Here is a 27,900-nt window from a genome sequence, read left to right as displayed (position 1 = left end):
AACTTTTTTCATGTGGACATTGAAGTTGGGTCTCAAACTCCATGTAGGTTGGGTGGACCCTAAGTGATGGATTTATGGGAGGATATGGATAAGTGTTTCACAGTTTGGCCAAGCACAAATTCATTGTGTTTTGCATACCTGGATGAGAGTGTGAAGAGCCCACACATTGATGATATTACAGATCCATTTGGAGTAATGCTTTAAAGAGTTATAGTTTATGGAATGCAATGATATAGGGAAAGCTACGTGGTACAGTGGATAGAGCACTGGGTCTGGACTCAGAAAGACCTGAGTTCTAATCCAGCATCATACACTTATTAGTTGTGTGACCATAGGCAAGTCACTTAACCCAATTTACCTAAGTTTCCTCATTTGTAAAGTGATCTGGAAAAAGAAATGGCAAACCATTCTTGTATCTTTACCAAGAAAAACTTATATGGGGTCGTGAAGAGTTTGACATGACTAAAACAAGTGAACAATAATAACATACAACATGGATAAGTGTTTCACAGTATAGTCAAGCACGGATGTATTGTGTTATGTATTCTTGGAGGAGTAAGTGAAAAGCCTACACATTGATGAGATTGCAGATCCGTTGGAATAACACTTTAAAGGAGTTAAATTATTTTGAATGAAATGATACAGGTTAAGATAAATTCTTTTCCTTTTAACACCAAGCAAAAGTTTCTTTTAAGAAGAATTTCTCCCTACACAAATTTCTATCATATTCTTCTAAGCCTGATTTATACATGACTCTACTAGAAATCTTAGGTATGGTCTGAATATGATAGCAGTTCAGTAAAACCAAGCAATATGGCAATCTAGTCTCACAATCAATGTCTCACACCTTTAATCCTCCTTCTCTACAAAGAAGTAAATTAGATGCACTTTCTCATCTCTTCTTCAGAACAACTTTGATCTTTATAATTGTACTGATTTTGGGTTTACTTATGGCCTTTATGGTTGTTGTTCTTTCCATTTGCATGTGGTCAGTGTGCATATTGTCTTCTTGGCTTTGCTTACTTCATTTTATATCAGTTCATATAAGTCTTCCTATGTCTTCTCTTTATCTATCATATTCATCATTTTTAATGGTCCAATAATATAGTAGTTTCAAATAGATTTATTCTCCCATTCATTGGTGTCTACTATGTTTTCCTTTCTTTACTACTACAAACTGTGCTGCTATGAATATTTTGTGGTGTTTCTATCTTTAAACTCTTTGCTTTATATACTTTCAGTAGAATCTTTAAATCAAAGGTTGTTCTAGGCTGAGTCTGACTCAGGCCAGTCATTTGGTAGTTTAAGTTTGATAATGGAACAAAAATAAGACACTAGTAAATCACTCAACAGTTAACTAAAGATTTACTTAGCCATAACAGGTTGTTGTTGCTGCTGTTTGTCCTTCATTCTCAAAGATGACCATGACATCAAGAGGTGATGTCATGACTTGCAGTGAATTGGATTGAAATGAGGGAGGACTGTGAAAAGTTACCAACTTCAGTCTCTCCTCTTGAGCCATCTGGGTACAGCAGCAAGATATACATCAAGACAATGGAAACGGCCCTGGATCTTTAAGGCAATTTGGGTTAAGTCACTTGCCCAGGGTCATACAACGTGTAAGTGTCTGAAATCAGATTTGAGCTTAGGTCCTCCAAACTTCAAGGTTAGTGCTTATACTGTTGGTAAAATAAAGTTACCTGGGCTGCTTCGAGCCCATACAGGAGAAAGGTAATTCAAGAAGCTATGTACTGATTTTTATGTGATTCAATTGGAGCAAAGTTTCTTGCTTGAGTTTCCCAGTTGTGAGCTACCCATCAAGATAGCAAAACCCCCACCCCTATGGCTTTTCTGTACTTAGGTGAAAAGGAAAATGACAATGACAGTCTACTCTTAGACTCCTGAGCCTACCAAGTTTCAAGGAATATCTCAATAACTTTAAGGGAAAATTAGTCCAATCCACATGGGGGGAGGATTTAAGATATTGCTTTCTACCACAAAGGGTATGATCATATTAGTCATTTCTTAGTACAATTCACATTTTCTTTCCAGAATGGTTGGAGGAATTAATAGTTCAAGCAAAAAAGCAATAGGGTCCTGACTTTGCATAAATTCTTCAAAATTGAGTATTTCCATCTTTTGTCATCTTCCCTAGGGGGCTGTCTATAAAGTGATGCCTCAGAGTTGTTTGATTTGAATTTCTCTTATTAATCATTGGGAACAATTTTTATATGGTTGATAATAATTGACAATTTTTGTTTTGAGAACTATTTGTTCATATTTTTTGACCTCTTATCCTTTGGTGAATCTCTCTTAGTTGTATATTTTGATGTTGGTTTCCTTCTCTGTCTTCAGAAACAGACCTTAAATGTAATTAACAGCTTCTCTTTTTATCCTAAACAATAATTTTATGTACCACAGTACAATGTCCCCCCACTAAAAGGTATTGTTAAATAGTAAAGGATTTAATATTCTTTTAAATTGTTCCCTTTTTGACTGTTAATCAGCAATCTGAATTTTAAAGTATTCATGTATGCACATATATGTATGTACACATATATACATATATACATATATGTAATTGTTAGTATAGCTAAAGTAAGCTTTATAAAATGGCTGAAGCCATTGAAATCCTCTCTGAAAAGGAAGGGGTTTATATAAAATTAGAGGGTTTTTGGTGGTTATTTTGAGAAACAAGATCTTCAAGGGAAAACAAAGTTCAAACATTTAACTCAAAAATCCCCTGAAACTTCATATCAACAGATTGAAACTGAATGCATACTATTGTGAGTAGCTAAGATGGCTAGATGCCTCCAAGGACTACATACTATTCTCAGCATAAGACAGGATGGAAGTAGTAATGTGCTTTTTAATAATGACAAAGCCTGAGAAGTCATTTTGGATAGCATATGCTACCTCCAATCCTTGGGATAGGATAAAAAATAACATAGATTTAAATCCATTATTATAATTTGATGATCCTTAAAAGCAAGAAACTCATTCTGTCACTGACTAGCCTAAAGGAAGAACAAACACATTTCTAATGATTGTAGAATTGAGAGACTGGGAGAAAAAAAAAAGTAGTTAAGAGGCTATTGCAAAACTAAACAAATAACCAAACAAAAAAAATAAGCAAATGTGAGAGAGTAGAATAAATATTTACAGAAATTGGATACTGATTGAATCAAGAGGGTAAGGCAGAGGGAAGAATTAAAGATGACTCTATCATTTCCCACCAGGATGCTGGGTAGAATAGTGAACATTAACACAAATGGTGAAGTTAGAATGAAAGGTAAGATTTTGGTGTTGTTGTTTGTCCTTTGTTTTCGAAAAAAAGTATCAATGACATCATAGGGTGATGCTTTGACTTGTGCGTGAATTGGATTTAAGTGAGGCAGAGTTGCACAAAGTCATCATCCTCATTATCTCTTCTAATCATTGAAATCCAGTGGAAAGGCAAAAGTTAAAATGACTGGCAATGACCCAAGATGCAGTTAATAACCTTGGTGTCTTTCATGTCTGAGCAAACTCTGAGTGCTCCACACCATGTGCTTCTGTGGCCTTCTCATCTACCAATTCCACAAAGGAAAGTCTTCAAATGCTTGGGGTAGACATCCCCCAAACTCACCAATGTGTTTAAGGCCTGTTTATTACTGTCAAACTGCTTAAGGCCATCTGCCAAGAAGGTTTATCAGGTTGTGGCCACTCCACATTCTACAACTTCTTGGAGCCACAGGTGAGAGTTGGGTGACAGGTAGGCACCAAAAGTGGATAATTAGGCCTGAAAGGTGCTCAAAAAGCTTTGACATCAGAAGTGCTAGTCTTCCCTGAACATTCCAACAGTACATTCAGGTAGAGATGTCTATCAGGAAGTTGGCGGTGTCACAGGAGTTGTTTGGAGAAATTCATGTTAGATATAGTGATTTGGGGAACATCTTCATAGAAGTGATCACTGAAACCATGGAAGGAGATGAAATTGTATGGGAGAGAAAGCAAAGAAATAAAAGAGTCTAGAGCAGAGTCTTGAGGAACATATCACCTGAAATAAAGTAATTAATTAATGAAGGAGACTGAGAAGAAATAGGTAGAAAGGTACAACAATCTCACAGAAACCAAGAGAGGACAGAATAATCAGAAATTAGTTGGAAGTGCCAAAGGTCAGAAAGATGAGGACTGGGGAAAGGTCATGTGATACCATAAGATCTTAGATCTAGAGCTGTAAGGGACTTCAGAAGGTATCCTAACTCCTCTATTATACAATTCAGAAAACTCAAATCCATGGAAGATTACACATGTAGTCAACACCAGATGTGGGATTTAAACCCAATTCTTGACTTCAGAGCCAGTGCTCTTTTCATTGCATCACAACCATGAGGTCTTTGGTGACTTTGGAGAGAGCAATTGCAGAGGAGTTGGATGACAATAGGATACTAGGTCAACATTTTAAGGGATTTCAAGTGATTGGGTGGTGATAAAGTAGAGAGCTTGAGTAAAAGGAAGACTTCTTTTTTTTGTTAAGAGGGTGATGAGAGAAGGGAGGGGAGAAGAAAGAGATGGAGGAGGAGAAGAAAGAGAAGAAGAGAAGAAGAAGAAAGAGAAAGAGAGAAAAAAGAAAGGTAAAAGAAAGGAGGAGGAGGAGTGGGGGAGGAAGAGGAGGAGAAGAATAGGAGAAGGAAGAGGAAGAATGCCTTTTAGGATTCTATGGATCTAGGCTGGTAAAATGGGGATATTATTTTAATGAAAGCAAAGCACATAAATGCAATAAAGTAAAAGAAGGAAACCTAAACTTAAGCAAGTATACTAAGGATATGAGGAAGAAGAAAAAAATGGGGAACAATACTGAGGAGAATTAGAAAGAAACATTTCACTTCTAAGAATGTGAATTAAAACCCCAGTACTGGAAAAGAATGAAGTAAATTGTAATAGTAAGGAAAAATAATCTTAGCTCATCATTTTAGTTTAAACAGTGGAAAATGAAGCTCTTTCTCCACTGGAAAAGGTTTAAATCCACCAGAGAACTTCCATAAAATTGTCCTTCTCATTTTCATTGCTTCATTATACTATACTAAGTGCTATGTTTCAGAGCAAAATATTCCCTTAAAATAGCCCTAAATAATAGTGTTTGCATATCAATAAGATTAATGAATAAACATAAAAAAAGAAGAAACCCCACTCTCTAAAGTGTTTGTGGGTAGAGTTTAATATAAGAAGGTCTAGATAACATGGTGCCCATTTCAGCTTACTTAGAAACCTAGGAGAAAAATAAATAAGCATTATCAAATAAGTGAATTGTATAATATACCACAGTTTCATTTCTCCCCTTCACCTTTCTATGTTGTTTTTTCTTCCCTCTTCTGGCTCCCGTAAAAAGGACTGTATTTTTTGAGTAGCATGAAGATTTATTTTTGCCACTGTTATCACCATTACTTAGCAGTGACATTTTAAGTCATTTGAAAGATTTTGTTATACATGAGGGGGTATTAAAGAGAAAAAAAAGTTGCAGTTTTAAATTTAACCTGTCTATATATTGATTTTCCAAAACAAAATTCAAATGGTAGCTTTTAAAAAGAGAATTTTCTTATAGTAACATTTTACTATGGAACATTATTTGTTTATGATTACATGATAAGATCATTTTTGTCTGGTGAGGGAGTCTATACCCTTGCTGATGCCTCTCATTGAGCTTAAGTATCATGATTTCATGTTTTCAACAAACATCAACTTAATTTGCATTTTGATTTATGTTGTGTTTAAATTCCAGGTGGGGACCAAACTATAAGTATGCTGGTAGAAACTCCAATGTACAAAACATAAAATCCCCAAATGTACATCAACTGACAACTTCTAGATTTCTGTAATTATTGTTTCACTTACTACTAGTAAAAATTATAATGTTAAATAAAGGGCTAGAATTTTATATTATTTGAAGATAATATGATGTAACAAACAGAATAGTAAAAGGAAAATCTGAGTTCAAATTCCAAGACTGACAATTATGAGCTATGTGAACCTTTGCAAGTTAATTAGCTTCTCATTCCCCATTTGCTTACCTACAAAACAGGAATTATAATAGTTGTAATACTTGCTACACAATTTGTTTCAAAGATCTAATATGCTAATGTTTATAAATAAGTATTTATAAATAAGTAAGTAACACTAAATAGTTATACTGCAAAGTGGTAATCATGACAACAATCTTGTACTGGCAAAGTAATAGAGGGATGGATCATTGGAATAGATTAGTTACAAAATTCATTGTTCAGTCATTTCAATCTTGCCTGACTGTGACTCCATTTGTTGTTTTGTTGTTGTTGTTTGGCAAAGAAACTGGAGTGGTTTACAATATCTATATCTAGCTCATTTTACAGATGAAGAACTGAAGCAAACAGGGTTCAGTGACTTGCCCAGGGTCACACATCTCGTATCTGAAGCCAAATTTGAACTCAGGAAGATGAATCTTCCTGACTTCTGGCCCTGCACTTTTTATCCATTGTGCCACCTAGTTACCCAGATTCACAATATACAGTAGTAAATGAATATAGTAATTTAATATTTGATAAACCCAAAGATCTAAGCTCTTGGGGTAAGAACTCACCATTTGACCAAAATTGCTGGGAAAACTGGAAAGTAGTTTGGTAAAAACTAGGCATAGATCAACATCTCATGCCATATAGCTCAAAACTGATAAATGATTTAAACACAAAGGGTGATATTATAAGTAAATGAGAAAAACATGGGAAAATGGACTCATCAGATGTATGGATAAAGGAAGAAGTTGTTATGACCAAACAAGAGATATAAAGGATTATGAAAAGTAAATTGCAAGATATTGATTTATATGAAATTAAAAAGTTTTTGCACAAACAAAACAAGGCAGCCAAAATTAGAAAGAAAACATGAAATTTGAGGGAAAAATGTATCTTTCTCTGATAAATGTATCATTTCTCAAATATAAAGGGAACTGAGCCAAATTTATAAAAATATAAAGCATTCCTCATGTTGGGACATTATGGCACCATAGGTAGAGTTGTGAATTGGTCAAACCATTCTGTAAAACAATTTGGAACTAAGCCCAAAGAGCTATAAATCTGTGCATAGTCTTTGACCCAGCAATACCAGTACCAAGTCTGTGTCCCAAAAAGATAAAAGAAAATTGAAAATGACTTATTTGTACAGAAATATTTATAGAAGTTCTTTCTGTAGTGCCAAAAAAAAAATCTAAAATTGAGGGAATGACCATCGATTGGGGAATGGCTGAACAACTTGTGATATATGATTGTAATGGAATACTATTGTGCTCATAAGAAATAATGAGCAAGATTTTTTTTTAACTAAAAACTTGGGAAGATTTATGTTAACTGATAAAAAGTGAAGTGATCATAAACAGAACAGCAATAGTGAATAGATGATCAACTGATAAAGACTTAGCTACTTTGATCAAGACAATAATCCAAGACAATTCCAAAGAACCCATGATGAAAAATGTTATCCATTTCCAGAGAGAGAACTGATGATTTGAATTCAGATTGAAGGATGCTTTAAAAAAAACTCTTTATTTTTGTTTTTTGTGAGTTTTCTTTTGCAACACGACTAATATAGAGATAGATTTTCCATCATTTCACATGTATAGTCATATCCTATTGCTTGGCTTTTCAAGTGGTGGGGAAGGGGCAGGAGGGAGAGGTTTTAGAACTCAAAATTATATATATATATATATGTATATATATATATATAATTTGCATGTAATTGGGAAACATTTAATAAAATAATTAAGAATTATAAATAAATATTAATTTTTATGTTTATTTTGAAGGGCAGTAATTACAGACTTATAGCTCTAGAGCTGACTGAAATCTTAGAAGACATATAATTCAATGTTTTATAGATGAGGAAATCAAGGTCCAGAGAAGTTATGTGACCTACCTAGTGTCACATGAGTAATGATAGAAGCTGGACTTGGACCTAGGTTCTCTTACTCGAAATCAAGTGTTCATTCAGCTTTACCATTCCATTTCCCCATAAAATGTTTAGAAGTGTTTTTAAAAAGAAAGTAGTATTCCAAAGACACACACACACACACACACACACACACACACACACATACACACACAGAGTTGTGTTCGTTGCTTTCAATCTATGCACAAAACCAACTTCTGTATGTAGAATAATGTCTGTATTCACTGACATTTTCTAGGTTTACCAAGTGTGTGGTTTTCTACCACCCACATGTATAAACAATGAAATGTCAATGCCAAGGTCTACATATTTGAGTTTTTCCTTAGATGCTAAAATTTTTGAAGAGCTAGAATGAAAGGGGTCAAGCTATCATTACTGCACACAATTCCCACATGAAGGTTTTGCTGTGCATACAAATGCAATAACCAAGGGTTGAAATGATAATGGATGCCAGTTTTATAATGGCCCAAAATGTTCTCCTCAAATCCTGGCAAGTCTCTGACACAGTGATTTTCATTAAAAGTTGGCAGTTACTTTGTCAGGAGAGTCAACCCGCTGTGGTTAGAAGTGATGTTTTCATTTGCCTCAAATAAGACACTGTTTTAGGATAAACTCACTGATATAAACTCAATGTCAAATTTTTAATGAAATCCGGGATATGTCAATTCCTGATAGCTTGGAGGGTGAGTCACAATTTGTTTGCTTTTGTTTCAATGCCCAGACCAGGTCTTGACTCCATATGATATAGCTGCATGGATAATGATGCCCAATCTGAGATCTCTCACAAATGTAATTCTATCTTTGCTCTTACTCTAACTCCAGGGGCTTTCACACTTCAAGCACAGCCTAAAACTAGTCAGCACTTAGTTATATGGGTGAGAAACCTTCTGACTCTTTCTATCCTTAACACTTGATCTCACCTATTCCCTTTTCTCCTTGGTTCCTGTAATTTCTCTCTATCCAAAGGCAAGCTTCCTAGCGTGCAGTTTACAGACCATCTGTGGGCCTTTCCAGTTCACAAAGTTCTACAGCTGCCTGTCTCAGTGCCTCCTTGCTGGCAGTCCTCTCTGGAATCCCCTACCCCAACCACTGCTGCTTTAGGAAAACAATATTTGGGACTTTACCATCTGTGAATGTTCCTTTTGCTGTCCATCTGAAATTGAACCTGATTTATTATAATCTCTTTGTATTTTTCAGATGTACAAAGATATTCTTGCTAACATCATTTAAATTTATAGCTCTAGAGTAGGGTGGGATCTCAGAGCACATTTTAAAAAATCCAACTTCATTGTTTTTCTGAAGAAATTAATCCCTCAATAAGGTAAGTGCCTTGTTCAGGGTCACATAGGATATAAGTATCACACGCAGTATTTGATCCTGGGTCATCTGAATCTACAGCAAGTGTTCCTTCCATTATATCATTCTTTCTTGTAAGAATAGATATACAAAGTAACCATCTATGTGTGTGTTCAAGTCATTAACAAAAAAAAGGTAAAAAGAAAGACAAAAAAGATAATTTCTGCCCTCAAGAAGACTGAATTCTAATAAGGGAGACAGCCTATTAACAGCTAGGTAGAAACAAAATATATACACAATAGATATAAGGCCCTCTTAAAGGGAGGCATTGGCAGCTGGGGTAACTGGAAAAAAAAAAAACTCCTGAGGAAGATGAGATTTGAGCTGACACCTGAAGGAGTCAAGACAAATAAGATGCAGATGACAGCATCCCTGGCATGAGATACTGCTAGTGAAAAAGCATGGAGATGGAAGATAGAGTATCATTTTGGGATAACAAGTGCGACGATGTAGCTTTATTTTAGAATGCATGGGTAAGAATAAGTTGTAAGAAGTCTAGACAGATAGGAAGAGACCAGGTTTTGAAGGACTTTAAATGCCAAACAAGGGAGTTTATATTTTATGCTAGAGTGTAATGATTGGAATGATGCCACCTACTGGAGACTTGCTGTGGGAAAGCTCCACCATGAAGAAAATGCCTCAGAGGCATTGTGGCTTTTCCTTGGAGTCAGGAAATGACGTTTGCTCATGGGTGCTGTCTATCAAGGTTACCAGCCAATCAACTTGGGAGGAGACAGGAAGGAGGAAAGGGAGCCTGTGCAGAGAGCGCTGGGGCTTTTGGGTTCCTGACTTGGTGGTGGTGGCGGCAGAGGACTTCACAGGAAATTTGAGGAAAGATAGGAATGCCAGGCTGTTGGAATTCTGTTCTCAATCTTTTTCTTTCTATTTTCCAATAAACCCTTAAAAACCTAAACTCGTTGTATCAGTGATTTTAGTCAGTTTCCCCCCAAACTGGGGGAACAGATTAGAATCCACATTTAGAATCTTAAATTACACAAGAGGTAATGGGTAGACCCTGGAGCTCTTTGATCACGGAGTCAAATTTTCTGACATGATCAGACAAATTGACATGACATAAATCCAGGTTTGTGGGAAATCTCATGTTTAAGCATTTATAACATATTTATCTTAAGTCAGTAAGTATTTATTAAGCTCAGCATGGGCTAAGAACTATATTGTACTAAGTTCTAGCAATAATAAAAAAAAAAACAAGCAAAAAAAAGTCCCTTCCCTCAAGAAACTTACAATCTAACTAGAGCAAATGACACCCAAAAGGAAGCTGAAAATTGTGGGTGAGAGTCATAAAGGAAAAGTTGCCCAGTTCAGGGGGATATGGTTAAAGTCTGTAGCATAATTTTGGATCAGGAAGAACTAAGGATGGCTGGCCTTGAAATAAAGATTTCAGAAGAATCTCACCAAGAAGAAGAGGGAGCAGTGAGAAGGTGGGTAATAAGGAAGGTCAGAGAGAAATACCAGGGTGAGGTGTCCAAAGACTTGGAAATGTAGTCCTAAAATTTACCTACTTAGTGTCTACATACACACACACACACACACACACATACACACACACACAGAGGATGCACACATATAAGAAACAGGAGGCAGAATGTTTATAATTTCTTCTAATTTGATGTGAGTTGTATATGTGCATGTGGGAAGTATCTCATATAAGCTGTATTTAACCAATTTACCAACTTATTGTGCACATACACAATTAGTTTCCATCACAAATAATATTAAAAAAAAGCTTTTAAAGCCTAATTTTATATGAGGTGTGTGTGTGTGTGTGTGTGTGTGTGTGTATGCACAGGCATATGTGTCTTGGGCGGGGGAGTAATCTACTCTCCTCTCAAAGATCTTGATAGATATGCAAGGGTTTGTGTTGTACACATCGAAGTCTTGCTACTGTAGAAGTTGAGACTGGTGAATTGCTTTAGCTCAGGACAGCTGAGCTGCAATAAGTAGGCCATGCTAAATGGGCTCCCGAATTCAATCCAGCACCAATATGATGAACCCCATGAAGGGAGAGTAACACCAGGCTGCCTGAGAAGGCACACACTGCCCCAGGTCAGAAATGAAACAGATAAAAGTGTCTATGCCTATCTCTAGTAGAATCTGCCAGGTGAGTGTTTGCTGGACTTCCACCCTGGGTGAGATAGGGAACCACAATCTCAGAGCACAACCAAACAAATGCTAAAAGTCTTCATAGACCAGTTTTGACAACCACATGTGATACATCAAGATTATTAAGTGGCTAAAAAGTCAGAGACTATGGGTTTGACTCAAGGCTCTATAGTCTATCTAACCTTGTGCAAGTCATATAACTTCTTGACCTAAATTTCAACATCTATAAAATTTAGATGGTTGTATTGAATAAAAATTAGATTTTAAAAGTTCTAAAATATTAATGATTTAGCTTATGGACAGTTCTATATGAAGTCATTAAATTAGGTTCTGGCATGTCTACCTTTTCCACCATTAAAATTGGTCCCAATTGATGCTGTGAAATTGATCTTTGTACTAAACTATAATACCCATTAAAGTGACGCAAACAATAAGCATGATTGTGTTGAGGTCCAGTCATTTTAGGTGTGTATAACCTTTAGCATGATTCCATATCTTTACATCCTCAGTGTATTCATCCAGTACTTTATAAGGAACCAATAATCTTCCGGTAGGAATGCAATTCCAACAGTGAAGAGAAACTGTCCATTTATACCCTGATTTTGCAGATGATTTAGTGATATCAACCTAAACTTCATGCTTAAGACAACAGTTATGACTCTGAGTAATTCTATTCCTTCATATGTTACTCTATAATTGTCATTTTAAACAAAGATGACTTCAATTGAACTTGGGGAGCACCTATGATTGTGTTAGTACAGGGAACTCTCTCAACTAGAACAGGCTACACCCTATCTTTGATTTAGTAGACAAGTCCTTCAGAACTTCCAGAGGCATAAAAGGTTAAGTAAATTTCCCAGGGTCACAGAGGAAAGATTTGAATTCAATTTTTCCTGACTCCCAAACTTAGCAATCTACTAAGTCATGCTGCTGCTATGGAAAAATGTTGTCCTTTGGAAATTGATTATCAGCATATATTTATTTCTATACTTTTTTGAGGAAATCAGGGTTAAGTGACTTTCCCAGGGTCATGCAGTCTGTAAGTGTTTAAGGCTGGATTTAAACTCAGGTCCTTCTGACTCCAGGGCTAGTGTTCTATTCATTGTACCACCTAGCTGCCCTTACTTACTTCTATACTTTAAGGATACATCATTTCCCCAAAAGAAATGCTCTTCATACCTATGCAGATTACTGCCTTATTTTCATGATTTGCTGAAGCCAAACCAATAGTCACATGATAGGTCATCTTCTAGCAATAAGAAGTATACAAACCTGTAGGTAGATTAGTGCAAAGACAATATTTTCTTAAGTGGATAAATAGTTTGTACTGCTTGACTGGAATAAATAAGAAGGTGACTCTTATTGGTGACACCACACAATATTCATTTAAAATCAACTCTTTTGATGTCAAGTTGATTAGGTCTCTTATGGCAACTACACTTTCCTTTCTTCCATTTTAGATTGTGTGCACCCAAGTGTGTGTGTGTGTGTGTGTGTGTGTGTGTGTGTGTGTGTGTTCCTTTCATATATTTAAACTGTCAGTAAATTTTTCCCCCATTCTTTTTTAGTTTCTTTTTTCAATGCGATGAGTGTTAGACAGAAAAAAAGAGACAAACTATCTCATGGAATAAAACTTCTAGGTCTCTCCTCAACTTTTTTTCAAACTAGCTTCAATTTTATTAAGTTCTAAGTTTGTAATTTTGATGATTCCATAGTATAAGCTACCATATCATTTTATACTACATATGGACAATTGGATTAATGTCCACCCTGATTCCTTTCACTACCCTCATCCACATAAGTTAGTTCAGTTTTTGTTTGTTTTAGTTTTGTTTTTTTGTTTTTTCCTTAAGAGACAAGTTGTTCCTAAGACTTGATTTGTGCAGAGAGTTAATGGTCAAGCCTTATCTCCATTGATACCACTTCCTGGTAGCTGCACTGATGTGATCTGTTGATCATTTAAAGTCACAAAGGGGATCACCCATGAAAAGTCAGGGCCATTCAGAACTGGCAGATGTACTGAGGCTGGGAAAGCTGACCTGAATATTTCAGTATAGAGATGAGGGAAGCCATGCATAGCCAAGCTGAATCCTTCAGTATCCTTATTAAATATCTTTTCTACATAATAACTGAGTAAACCTCCCTTTGTTAGCTACTGAATAACATATGAGTGCCTCATTTCATTCCAACACTAAAGCTAAAAACTCATGGAGACTCAGACCAGCCCCATTAATTCATGTGAGATAATTTTCTTTTCAAGTATCATAAAATATAACATTTCTGTATTCTCAGCCACATTGAACCATGAAGCAAAAGGAATCACACCAGTGCAAAACTCTAGTTAAGTGAGTTTGAAGTTAAGGATCACAAACAGCTATCTTTATTTAGGAATTCTCTTCTAAAGACTGTGTGCTTCATAGATAATTAAACAAATATTCAGGTTCTCTACATGGAAAATTTGGGACACTCATGCTGCCACTTGTACTCCTTTCATTACCACCACCAGAATGCATGGTTAACACTACTCCATATATAGCAGTTAAATTAAGTATGATAATGATTAGCATTTGGTCAAGTAAACTTTTGCAAATAGCTGGAGTCATAATGTTGAACACAGGAATGAGCTGCTACTTCATGATACTTGCCGAATGTCAAATGACTGTTAGAAAAGTTCAAGTTGGGGCAGCTAAGTGGCACAGTGGATAAAGTATGGACCCTGGATTCAGGAGGACCTGAGTTCAAATCCAGCCTCATACACTTGAAACTTACTAGCTGTGTGACCCTGGGCATGTAACTTAACCCTCATTGCCCTGCAAAAAATAAACAAAAATCCAATTAGAAAAGTTCAAGTCACAGCAGACACATGATAGTGTGAAATGAATATTGCACAGATTAGTACTAAATTCTGTCTCTTCCTAAGACTATTTCAGTGAGCTGTTATAGATCCATTATTAGTGAGGGGTAAAACAAAACAAACACACACACACACATACACATACATGTGCACACATACAACAAAACCAGAACAACTAGGCTCAAATAACAGAAAACTGTTAGGAAAACCAAGGTTCAAGTCCGACTGCTGGAACAAACTGGCTATGTACCCTGAGCAAGTCATTTACCTCTCCACTGCCACAGCCAAGAACATAAGACTCTTTAGTTGAGAAGAAGTTGCTTACCTACATTGTTAGAAAGGAGTTTCTTCACTGGGATGTCTCTACATGAATGAAATCACAGTTTTAGACAATGATAAAGAAACGATTAGAAAAATTACTAAATTTCAGATTACTACTACTGTAATGGGAGTGGAAGGTGAAGCAAATAACCATAAAATCAGTTGTTGGCTTTCACTATTTGCTTTTGTCACTTTTTGGTTAATTAGAAGGTTGACTTTGTAGTATTTTGAATGTTTTTCATATTTTAAGTGTCAGAGAACTTCAGAATTTGAGAGCTTGAAGGACCTTATCCTTTTTTGTTTGTTTATTTGTTTTTTGTGAGAAAGTGAGGGTTAAGTGACTTGCCCAAGGTCACACAGCTAGTAAAGTGTCAAGTGTCTGAGGCCGGATTTGAACTCAGGTCCTCCTGAATCCAGAGCTGGTGCTTTATACACTGTGCCACCAGCAGCCCTCAACTCATCCTTTAAAGAATCACCACAAGTGGTAATCCAAACTCTGGTTGATGACCTTTAAGGAAGGGCAACCCATCATCTCTCAAAGTAACCTATTGCACTTCGGATAAGTACTAATTGTTAAAAAAAATTAATTGATATAAAAATTACTATTTCATTAGAAAGATAAAATAGTGAGAAGAATTATGCCATATTGGTAGAGAATTGGTCTCAAATCCTGAAATTACTTGATTCAAATTCTGTCTCTGAGACGTATAAGCTATGTGATCCTTGGCCAGTCATTTAACCTCCTTGTTCTAAATAATTTTAGACAAGGTGCTTTACTGGAGGAAATTTGTTCACATGAATGTTTCCGATAACAACAAAGTCATATGATAAGACCCAATGCTATTTATACTTAAATAGAGTACCTTGGATTTGAGAATAATTTTAATTAATACATATTAGTAATAATTTTGTAAGGAAAAGAGTGCTATAAAAAGAGTTTCTGCATTTTGAAATATTGACATGAACACATCTATGACCTTATAGTGTCTCTTAACCTAAGCACCTGGAACAATGCCTGGCAGATGGTTGGTGCTTTTTAATATTTGCTGAATGATTGAACTGAACTTGTAATAGGAGTCAATGGAAAAAAATATGATTCAGGTAACAGAAATTCACTTGCTGGCAAACCACCAGGAAAACACAAGTGTTCCATGGAGCAAGGACTACTTATAAAAATACAGACTTCAGAGTTACCTTCCTAAAAAGGTTTAATAGATCCTGAATAGTGCTTGCTCCCGAGGCAACTGTGAATGGAAAACCTGAAAGGGCCATCCATCCAAAAGGATGGTCTACTTAAATCTTCCTTGTGTTATTGTGCAAGGCCACCTTTCTTCAAATCATCCTAATGATTCAGACACACATTAAAAAGGAGGAAGGGGGGATGTTGGTAGTGGAGAACCATGTTTTTTTCATTTTCCTTCTGCCAAGGTTAATGATCTCTGTTTTATTCAAAAGGAGACAGTCATTTGGTCTGATCTCAGCCTTTTCTCATTTGTTATTCCTCCATAAAGAAGAAAATGAAACAAAATACCTGCAGCAGTGGGAAGAAAAAAATAAAAACAAGCTCAGTCTTCAACTAGTACAATTTAGCCTTCAAAATCTCTTATTGATAAAATTGCTAAGCTAATTACTGAAGCTTGTGTGGGACCAAACAAAGCTGTCCAGAGAAGCAGGCAGGCAGCTGCCAAACCTATACAAGGTCTCTCTGACACATACATGATCGTACAACTTGGCTGCTAGAGCAGAAATAAAACCATTGCAATTAGAACATATTAACAAAACCAAAGTCCCCTGCTTTGTCTTGGCATTTATCTCACTGTGGGGGATCACTACCCTAGGACAGCGTTGGCTTCCTGTGACAGTCTCTTAATTATGGCCACATAGTCACTAGGTTCATAATCTTTGGTACACAAGCCAGCCTGGGGAGGCAGATATTTTAAGTGATTTGTCAAATAACACTCAAAAAAAATGAGTCACTATAAATGGAGTTTGATATTACTTTGAGATTCAGAGTAGAAGGGAGGACAGAATCAAAATTCAAATTTACGTGAAAAAACTTCTCTCTCTAAAAAGGATGATATTTATCATTTGTTCAGATAATGAATATTCTCAAGTATACATATAGAGATATTTAACACTACAGATACATATGCAATGATAAACATATGCATATGCACATGTATGCATGTACATAATATATATACATACATTACATATCTATATGTATTCTATACACATGCATATGGATGCACATATATACATGTATATGCCCCAAAATGACAGCATGGCATAATGGATAGAGGATCAACTTTGTAGTCAGGAAGTCTTAGTTTCAGGTCTTGTCATAATATGTGATTTGGGTCAAGTCATTCATGTTTCCTTGTTCTCCTAGATGTTCCCCCTTATCTCTTTCATTGAGTAATCTAAGTTAACTCAAAATTTTCTACTGAATCAAAATTTGGTAGCTATAGAATACTGACCCCTAGGTCCTTCTTTCTACTTTCTTAAGTAGTTCATCACCTGGATCACAATTTTACTCTGCTCCCTTATATATCTCTCCAGGGTCAAACTTTACTTTGCATCCTAAGGTCTTGCTATCCAACCAAAGTGGTCCCCTCCCTGTTCTTCCTCCAGGACATACCATTTCCTATCTTGGTGTCCTTTCAGTGACTCTCACATACCTGGAATGTTTTCCTTGTTTTTCCATTAGATCCTTTCTCTTCTGCTAAAACTCGGCACAGGGGGCTTCTAGGTGGTGCAGTGGATAAAGCACTGTCCCTGGATTCAGGAGTACCTGAATTCAAATCTGGCCTCAGACACCTGACAATTACTAACTGTGTGACCCTAAGCAAGTCACTTAACCCCCATTGCCCCCGCCAAAAACAAAAACAACTCAGCACAGACATGTTTGGCATGAATCTTTGCCTCACCCCCTCAAATACGAGTGCTCAATCTCCCGAACAATCTTGTAAATTATTTTGTATAAATTTGTATTTGTTATATTCATATTTTGCTTTATATTTTGCATGTGTTTGTCTCTCCCATGATAATATAAACTAATTTAAGTTAAAGGATGTTTTATTTTATTTAACTTGAGATTTGTATCTGCAGTGCCTGACATGTGCCTTCCAGAAAAACACTTATTGATTGATATCCATACTCACATGTGTGTGTCTTATAATTGATAATGAAACCTGAAAATTAAGCTTTGGATGTGCTTAAATTTGAGGTATGACTTGTGCTCTTTCCACATGCTTTTCTATTTTCCTATGTACTGTTCCTCTGCTCCCTAATATGTATGTGTTTGTCAAGGGATGGTATGGCAAATAAAAACTTATAGGGTGTTCCTATAACTGTCCCTAGTGTTAGGGAATTTAGCTGGGACTTATAGTATGTTACTTAGAAATTAGAGACTACTGCACCAGTTTGGGGCATTAAGCATTTATTAAAGTATATTAAATATTAGTAAAGAGATAGAGCACATGGCTCAGAAAGTTAAGAAGCCCTACATCCCTAGGATAGAAGGAAAAGAGAGAGCAGCATCAGAGAAGGAAGAGCATGCCAAGAGAGAGCTAGAGGCCCCTCCCCAGGGTTTTTAACCTGTCTCAGGTAGAGGTGGGTCACTCCACCTTGATCCAAGTTAATTGGTTGGTAACATTCAAGTGGAAGGTGGTCTTAAGTTAGTCAACTTCCTTTAGTTAGTTAGAAAGGTCGATCTACATTTCCTTTGAAATTCTCATGACTCTGGGCTGGCCCTGCAAAATCAGCCATGGTTCCTAGGTGTGGTGTGGTGTGGTGTGGTGTGTGTGTGGTCTTTGAGTCCCCAAAACACCCTATTATTAATAATTTCCTCACAATGGGTAAGTTGGTAGCAGAAGGATGCTAGGAAAGTATCTGCTATATAGAACCAATATGAGTAACTATGAGAGGTGCAGAGAGTGCTGAGAACAGCAAGTGAATGCCTGGTTCTTCATGAAAGGCAGTTCAGCTCAAGAAAGCACTTCAGTATCAGGTACCTTGTCTTGCCAGGTGATCTTCAGATCTTCTTAAGATAATCAAATGGAAGTGATTCAATTTCCTGGCATGGCATGGTATATTGTCCAAATTTACAGGCATAAAACAATGAGGTCAGCTCAACACCTCTATAGACCTTCAACTTGGTAGGTAGCCCAATATTTTGGTCTCTCCAAAAACTAAAGGCGACCACCAATTCATAAGAGGAAATATTAAAAAGAGGACAAAGAGCACTACTGACAGTCTGAGATAACTCTCTCTCTGTGTCTCTCTGTATATGTATACATACATACATACATACATACACTTAAATGAACAGAATATAAATAAAAATCTCATTGAATTTGAACTTTTAACACAATAGTAATTAAGATGATGTTATAAAAATCATTTAGATACAAGACTTCTATTGTAATAGAATTATATTTCTTATTCAAATTAACAAGTATGGTAGAATTCAATTTAAAAAAGGTTAATTATCTGTAGATACTAGTATACATGTATATCCAACAAATGAAAAACTAGAAGGGGATTCCTGTGAATAAAATGACTTCATAGAATTAGGTTAGCCTGTCAATGAAATCAATAGTCTCATTTATTTGGTAAATTTAAAAGGTCATGGGACTCAAATGGACATGCCCAAGGGATCACAGAAGAGGAAGCACTAGAGTCAGGATTTTAACTCAGAATTTCCATTTCTGAGTCCAAATTACATCACTTATTGTTCTTACTAAATCAACAAATATTTAATATGTTCTTAGCATATGTTAGATACTGTTAGGTGATATAGAAACAAATTCAGAAATGAAATAGTCCTTTCTCCCAAGGAGCTTAATTCTATTCAGCAATGGGGGTCAGAGCATGCAAAAGTATGGAATCCTATGTGTGAGGGACAGCAAGGAGGCCAACTTGCCCGAATCACAGTTACCGGGGGGGGGGGGGCAGGGGTTTACAATATATAACAAGGCTGGAAAAATAAATAGAAACTGAATTCTGCAGCTCTTTAAATGGGAAAAAGAGAAGGTTTTATTTAATCCTAAAGGCAAGAGGGAATCATAAAATTTTAATAAGCAGGAAAGTAACATGGTCAGATATGTTCTTTAGGAATATCACTTTGCCTGCATTGTGGTAGATGGGTTAGAGGGAAGAGATTTGCAGAACAATTAGGAGGGTGCTGCAATTGCAATTGTCTAGGTGGGGATGAAAGTCTGGACTAATGGTGGAAATGTGAGTGATCAAAAGGGAGAGTCTGCAAGATATATTGTGGAAGTACAGGGCAACTGTTTGGATATGAGATGGTGAAAGAGAATAAGGAGGCAAGCATGACTCTAAAGTAATAAATCTGGGTACCCAGAAGGATTGGTCATACCTTCACAGAAATAAGAAAGTTCAAAAGTGAGGTGAGTTTGGAGGGAGATAATGATCCCTGTTTCATCTGTATTGAGTTTGAGATGCTTATGAGACATACAGTTCAAAATGTCTCATAAGCATTTGGTGACATGGGATGAGAGCTCAAGAAAAAGAATAGGATTCAAAATATAGATCTGAGTGTTATATGCACACAAATAATTTAACTCATGGAGCTCATCAGGTCAATAAGAGAGAAAATATATAGAGTCAAGAGGACCAAGGGAACAACTTTAACGTAGATCCATATTTTGAGAAAGAAATGAAAGAAATGATGATCTAGCAAAAAAAGACTAAGAAAGAGCAGAAAGGTCAGAATAGGAGCAAAGGAGAACAGTGTCACAAAATACTGGAAAGATTTTTTGGGGGGTGAAAACTCCTTTTTATCATAAAGGAGAGAGGATTCAGTAGGAGTAGTCAGCAAGTCAGCAGTTTCAAATGTTGCAAAGAAGTCAAGGACAAAGCTTCAGAAAAGATCATCTAGAGAAGCACTTGAGAAATCATTAGTAAGTATAGAAATTTCAGTTTCAGCTAAGTAATGAGGCTGGGAGTTAGACTACCATTAGAATGAGAATTTGGGAAGGTGGCCTTTGCCACCAGATGAAGGAATTGAAATGAGGTGAAAACAGCTGTCACCACTTCATTTTTATTTTGTTTTTTTTTTACTAATAAACATTTTTAAGTAAAATTTTGAGCTTCAAATTCTATCCCTCCTTCCCTCTGCTCCCCTCCCCCTCCTTGAGGTGATAAATAAGCAGATATGGGTCATACATATGCAATTATATACATTATCCTGTTAGCCATTTTGTCCAAGAAAACTTAAATAAAAGAAAAATATGAAAGAAAGTGAAAAATAGCATGCTTCAGTCTGTGTTACATCAGTATTAGTTCTTTCTCTGGAAGAGGATAGTAAGTATTCTTTGGGATTGTCTTGGTTCATTGTATTACTGAGAATAGTTAAGTCAGTCACAGTACTTCATTGAACAATATTGCTGTCTCTGTGCACAATGTTCTCCTGGTTCTGCTCACTTCACTACACATCATTTAATACAAGCCTTTCCAGGTCTTTCTGATATCTTCTTGTTTGTCATTTCTTATAGCATAATAATATTTCATCACAATAATATATCACAGTTGACTTCAGCATTTCCCAATGGATGGACATTGATTTGATTTCCAATTCTTAGCCACAACAAAAAGAGCTGCTATAAATATTTTTGTACAAATATGTCTTTTCCTCTTTTTGAGGATGTCTTTGGGATATAAACCTAGCAGTGGTATTACTGGATCAAATGTTATGCACAGTTTGATAGTGCCTTGGGCATAGTTCCAAATTGTTCTCCAGAATGGTTGGATCCATTCACAACTCCACCAATAATGGATTATAGCATCCCAGTTTCTCCACAACCCCTTCAATATCCAATATTTTGTTATATTCACTATTCTGATAGGTGTACACCTCTTTATTTTAAAACTTTAATTCAAGGAGCCCTCATTTCAGTTGATGGGGTGAGTGGTCCTAATTTACTTGCCCAGGCTTGCATCACTGCTTAGTGGCACATCTTGAATGAATTTGAATCAGTTTTCCTGATTCCCCATCTAGTTTGTGGTCATCTTTAAACCATGCTGATTCCATTATCACTTTCATTCTCACATCCTCCCCTCTGGAAACCTGGACACCTTCTCTAGAATCACTCTATATTCTGATAAATGAGGCTTCCACTGATTCAACATGGATTTAGGCCTTCATTACATTTCCTGGACATCTTCAAACCATGACTCTTTCCAGAAAACATTTATGTATGTATTAAAATGTAAGCTCCTTGAGAGCAGTGATTGGTTTGTTAGTTTCTGGGATGTTTTTGTATCCTTAGTACTTAGAATGGTTCCAAAAGGTTTGTCTTGACGGGGTGGGAGTGGGGATAAGCTCCCACTATCTATAAAATGCTTCAATGGCATGTGTCTCAAATAGCCTCTGACAACCAAAGCCCAACTCCTGGCGTTCTCATGGTGGAACTGTTTCCACTAACAGGAGAAGGAGAGAAGGTGAGTCACTGGCACCTTAAAACCAGTCACTTCAGGCAGGTGGGGCTCATTAGCCTTGGCAGGAAACCCACCTAGGGGAAGGAACCCTGATTTTGAACCTCTGCTGCCTTGCGGCTATACCCATATATGTGAAAGGCTTCGGGAGTTAACTCCAAGGAAAAATCAGGAGTTGGAGTCCCTTAGGCAGTTGGATGTTGGACATCACATCCCTCTGGCAACTCCTGTGGCGGCACTGGTGCCAAACTGTATTGGCTCTGCCTCTCCTTTGGATCCACCAATGTCGCAGAGAGGGAAAACCTGCTGCATGGGCAACAGCTTGTTTTCCATATTGATCTGCCCAGGCCAGCACCCTGGAGAGGACACTCCAGCTACTCCTCATGGGGTAGATACAACATGGGATGCGGCAGTTACTGGTTATAAGTCACTCAGGAGCTGCGGCTCCCACATTGGACTGCACAGCTACACTGTGACCTGTGGCTCTTCAAGGCACTGATCCATGGTTGTCCACAACTGGTGGAGGCCTATTACTAGTACTTAGAATGATGCTTTGCACATAGGGTCATGATATTTCGGTAGCTCCCCATAGTTCTAAATTTATAACTGTGGACTGATATAACTTTTTTTTTTTAAATAAGATAGTAGTTTATTTTGGGACTTGGGGAAGGGAAGGGAAACCAAGAGAGAAATCATCGAACTTCTTCTCATGGGGAGAAATGATATAACTTTTTGATGTAATTGCAACAGTTAGTGGCAATAGTATGAGAAGTTTTAATTGGAAGAAACCCTAGATATGCCCAAGTCCAACTCCACCATTTTATAGATGAGGAAACCGAAGCTCAGAAAGGTGAAGGAATTTGCCTAATTAAAAAAAATGCAATATTTTCCATGGAGAACAGTTAGGTTATTAGTTATTATGATGATGTTCAAGAGGACTTGCTTGCTCTTTTTCTGGTGGCAAAGAATTAGATATTGGGAGGATGCCCATAAATTGGGCAATGGCTGAACCAGTCATGATCTATGATCAAGATGAAATAACATTGTGCTATAAGAAATGATGAGGGGGGTGGTTTCAGAAAAAGGTGAGAAGATTTATATGAGCTGATGAAAAGTGGAGTAGAGCATTGTACCCAGTAACAACAATTTGTTATGATGATTGATGGTGAAAGTCTTAACTGATGAATACAATAATCTGACACAGTGCCAAAGGTCTCCTGTTGAAAAATGCTATCCACCTCCAGAGAGAGAGAACTGAATGCAAAAGGAAGAAGATTGTGTTTTGCTTTATTTTTCAGGCCTTTTGTAACATTAATAATATGGAAATATGTTTTGTGTGACTTCACATTTATAATGAATATCATATTGCTTGCTTTTCTCAATGGATGGGTGAAGGACTGAAGGAATAAAGAAAATCTGAACCTCAATCTTTTTGAATGATACAGGGACAGCTAGGTGGCACAGTGGATAAAGCACTGGTCCTGGAGTCAGGAGGACCTGAGTTTAAATCTGGCCTCAAACATTTACTAACTGTGTGACCCTGGGCAAGTCACTTAACCCTGATTGCCTCCCCCTCCCTCCTCCAAAATGAATACTATAAATGAATAAGCAAGCAAACAAACAAATAAATGAAGTGTTTTTAAAACGAATACAATTGCTTCCCCACCCTCAGACCACATCACCTCTCTGGGCTCCAGCATTGTCCCTTCCAGCAAGTAAATATACAGGAGAAAATGTAGGAGTTAATGACACAGAGAAGCAAGACTTTTCTTCAGGGACTAATTAATTTCTTGCATCTCTTCCAGCTCAGAATCCTAAGACCAGGACTCAAATAGGCATTTACTAAGGAAGTGTTGTTAGCATAAGGTGTGGTTTGAGTCCCAAATAGCCAGTGCTCTGGCTTGTGGCTGTCACTACTCTTTGTGTATTATTAGAAGTTTTGCCTTTTTTGTCATCTATAGAGCCACTTTGCTTCAAAGAGCACTCTCTATTTCTAATGGTTAAATATCAATTATTTTAGGCTGCTGCTATTTGACAAGTGATTAAAATCTCAGTGGTAAGTTGTATCAGGCATGTGTCCTCCCAAACTTTCACTTTTCCCAAATTTCCCTTGTAGCTGTCCTACCTAAGCCTGCTAGCCAGCCGTTTCTTAGACAACCTGCTCCACACATTTCTGGCAGAGTGACATGAGTTAACTGCAAAAAAGAACTTCAATGAGAGTGAACAGGCAGTGCTCTGGGACCTTTTTTGTTTTGTTAAATGATGTGAAGTATGGTTCATTGGTGATATCAAAAGGAAGCTTGATGGGATGTTTGTGGCTGGTCCAAGTCCTAGAGCCACACGATTGTTTGGAGGTCACTAAGTGGACAATTCATTTATTCTGGAACTAGAGGTTTCACTGACAATGCAATCTGCTTGGTGCTCCTTCAAAGGCATTAGTTTTCTTTGTGGAGTTTTCCGCTTCATGGTTTATCTTCCCACAGTGCTGGGCTGACTCTTCTAAAGTAGTCAGTAATCTACATTTCTCCTCATGTGCCTCCAGAGCAACCATCAGTGCTCAGAAGCTCCTGAATTACCTCCCTAAGGATTAAAGGCATTTGGTGCCTATTGAAGAGAATTCAAGAGCCTGAAAATAAAGCTTGTAATAAGTTTAAAAATTTCTGGCTACATAAAAGATTTTGAATAGAGCCATAATACAAACCTATTTCACTCTATTGGTGAAGGGAACCGATAATTCACAATATCACCAGCTCAAATGTAGCCAGTCATCTCTTTCTTTTGAATTCTCTCTTCATCTGTTGCCCCAACTGGTTTTTTCATCTTCATGGAACAAGATACCCCTTCTAGATTCAACTCATCACCTCTCATCTCATCATAATGCTGCTAACTCAAGCCTTGACTGACACTACCTCCCCTCAGCCTCTCTCCCCTCTGATTAGAGGGCTGGAGGGTGAAGTTTCAAACTGGACCCAATGACTTCCTTTATAGAGACCATGGACTTTGGGGCACTATCTATTCCATATCTACTTCCTTGTGATAACTACAAATTTTCTGAGAACTGACTGATTCCTCATCCAGTTACCCTACTCAGGCAAGTGAATTCCCTGGGGCTGATAGTCTTTGTCAATTACAGACTCCTGATGGATTTGTGGACCTTCCCCCAACAAGCAAAATGATTCCCCATCTCCTTACTCCCTGGACCTTGTTATTATATAAAAGGGTCCACCTACATTAAGTAGTTGCTATTTAGAGTTAAGTAGCATCTATACTTAAACTCTGGAGCTCTGGAGCAGTTCTATGCTGTCTTTTGTTAAAGGCTCATTTACATTAAGTAGGTAGTAGTTTCTAGACTGGAGCAGTCTTTTGGTTCCCTTGTGTTCTGTTACCCCATAACATCTTTGGGTAATCCTAGCTTGCGGTTTTGCAATACCAGGAGCCACGAGCTATAGTTCCTCTGCCCAGATTAAAGACCTTATTTTGTACTATATTGATTGTTTCCTTAATTTCCAGGTTAACACTTGCAATTGTTTTTCAATTTTATGAACAAGTTGCCAGTGCACTAAGCATCCCCTAGTGTTCTCTCTTGCCTGCTTTCCTACTTGTGTGTGTGTGTGTGTGTGTGTGTGTGTGTGTGTAGCTCCCCAGTTTCCATTGTATTTTTGAGAGCAGAGGCTGTTTTTTTTAATTGTTAATATTATCCCCAGTGGTTAGCATAGTGCCTGACACATAATAAGCACTTAATAAATGTTTATTGTATTGGAATTAATCTCCTCAGGTGAAGGAGAATGACTTTTTCTAAGCTATAGGGGCACAGATTTTGCAGATTTTTTGTAGCAATAGAATATTCTTTCCTTACTCCATGCATGCGTATAGTACTTATAGTATCACAAGATGATATATTTAGAGCTATAAGATATATTAGAGGCAGTTGAGTCTAAGATATTCATTTTAAAGATAAGTAAACCAAAGCTGATAGAGGTTAAGTGACTTGCCAAGAATCCCATACTAAGTGTCTGAGACTGGATTTTTAACTTTGAGTTTCTAATTCCAAGACTTGTACTCAAGCCATCTTGTTACCTAGGTGCTTGCATCCAGGTGCTTTCTATACTTTTTTAATGTGAGCTTCTAGTGACAAATTCCCTTTTTCAGTACAGATCAGCACTTTCACACAAACACATGAATAACTGTGTTAGTATGAAAGTAAACATAGATGTTAACACAGGAATAATAGGAAACCTTAATAGTCTTCTTTCAGTTACATAAATGCAACAGAAAGCTATACAAGAAGGAAAATATGGAAATCTAATTGTTGAAACAATTAAGATTTGACAGAACTATGGGCAGCTTCTGAATGGGAATACTAAAAATGCACTTTTTTTTCAAGGTTTTTTCATCAAAAACCTAATAAAGCTCTAGGGCAAAAAATGAAGAAAAATTAATATAAAATGATAAAATTAATAAACATAGACTTATAGATGATAGCAAATACTCAAATATAGTTGTGTTCTCATATAGGTGGATATTATCTTCAATAATGAAGATGTCACCAGGCAGCTAGGTGGCACAGTGGATAAAGGACCAGCCCTGGAGTCAGGAAAACTTGAGGTCAAATCCGGCCTCAGAAACTTAACACTTAATAGCTATGTGACTCTGGGCAAGTCACTTAACCCCAATTACCTCACCAAAAATAAAATAAAATAATAATAATGCAGATGTCAACATATCAGTACTTACTTTCTATTTGTGATGTTTGCCCACATTCTTCCATAAATTTTCCCATGAAAGTACACCCAAAGAACTGGGGAGTGAGATGACTTCTTTGATTTCTCCTGATTCATTATGATACCACAGGAGAATGTGAACTCTCTCCCTCTTCCCATGATAGTAGATAATCTTTTTAATCATACATTTCTCTGATTAATTAAGAAAATATGAGCAAAGATACAGATCTAATGGCACCACATAAAGATGTAATGATAAGGAGAAATTAAAAAATACGAGCTTGAAGAGAAATACATAAGCAGAGGGACTGAAAAAGAAGGTGGGGAAAGGAAGATGTTTGGCAAGGCAAGGCAAGTAAAAAACATAAATGGGATAAAGTAAAGTATTGTAGGTGGAGAAAACAGATAGTGGGTACAAATGGGAAGCTATGGTTAGGGGTTAAAAGTACATAGAGTGGGATGATAGAGATTTTGTTGAGGATAAAACAAGGGTCCTTAAGAAGTTATTAAGAAGGTGATAATTGATTTTAAATAATGTAAATGTGAATGGCTGAGGTAGAAAACACTTCTATGTGGTTGAAAAGAGACTGAAAAAATTCTCAAATTAGTATGGAAATCGTACCAAATACTTAAATTTACAGTGATATTCAATGTGTGTGTGGCTTTATTTATTTATTTTTAATTTTTATTACAACTAAATGATCACTCTGTATTCTAAATTAAAACATTCTTTCCCTGAAAGAAGGAAAAAAAAACAGAATAACACATAGCCACCCTCCAAGAAGTTAGGGAAAAAGAATTACTCTTAAAGGAAAAAGAAACAGGACCTTATTCAGGAAAAAAAAAAGTTAAAGGAGAAACAACTCCTTTTAGGAGTTGGAAAATTGAAGTGTCTCACAGAGTTGAAAGAAAAGAGAAAGGACAGATGTAAAAATAAAGTTAAAACATATATTGTAAATTCTTTCAGGAAAGAAAGGAACTGGATGTTCCAAAAAAGGAAGTAGTTCCTAAAAGTAATGAAATAATAGGAACATAAAAAAAAACTGTCAGATGGGTGGTCTTTTCATAATGCTCAAATAAAAAAGTATCGTCTCCCTTCTCACTCTT

Source organism: Dromiciops gliroides, chromosome 3, assembly GCF_019393635.1.
Source record: "Dromiciops gliroides isolate mDroGli1 chromosome 3, mDroGli1.pri, whole genome shotgun sequence".
NCBI classification, from domain to species: Eukaryota; Metazoa; Chordata; class Mammalia; order Microbiotheria; family Microbiotheriidae; genus Dromiciops; species Dromiciops gliroides.
This window is presented reverse-complemented; position numbering follows the sequence as displayed.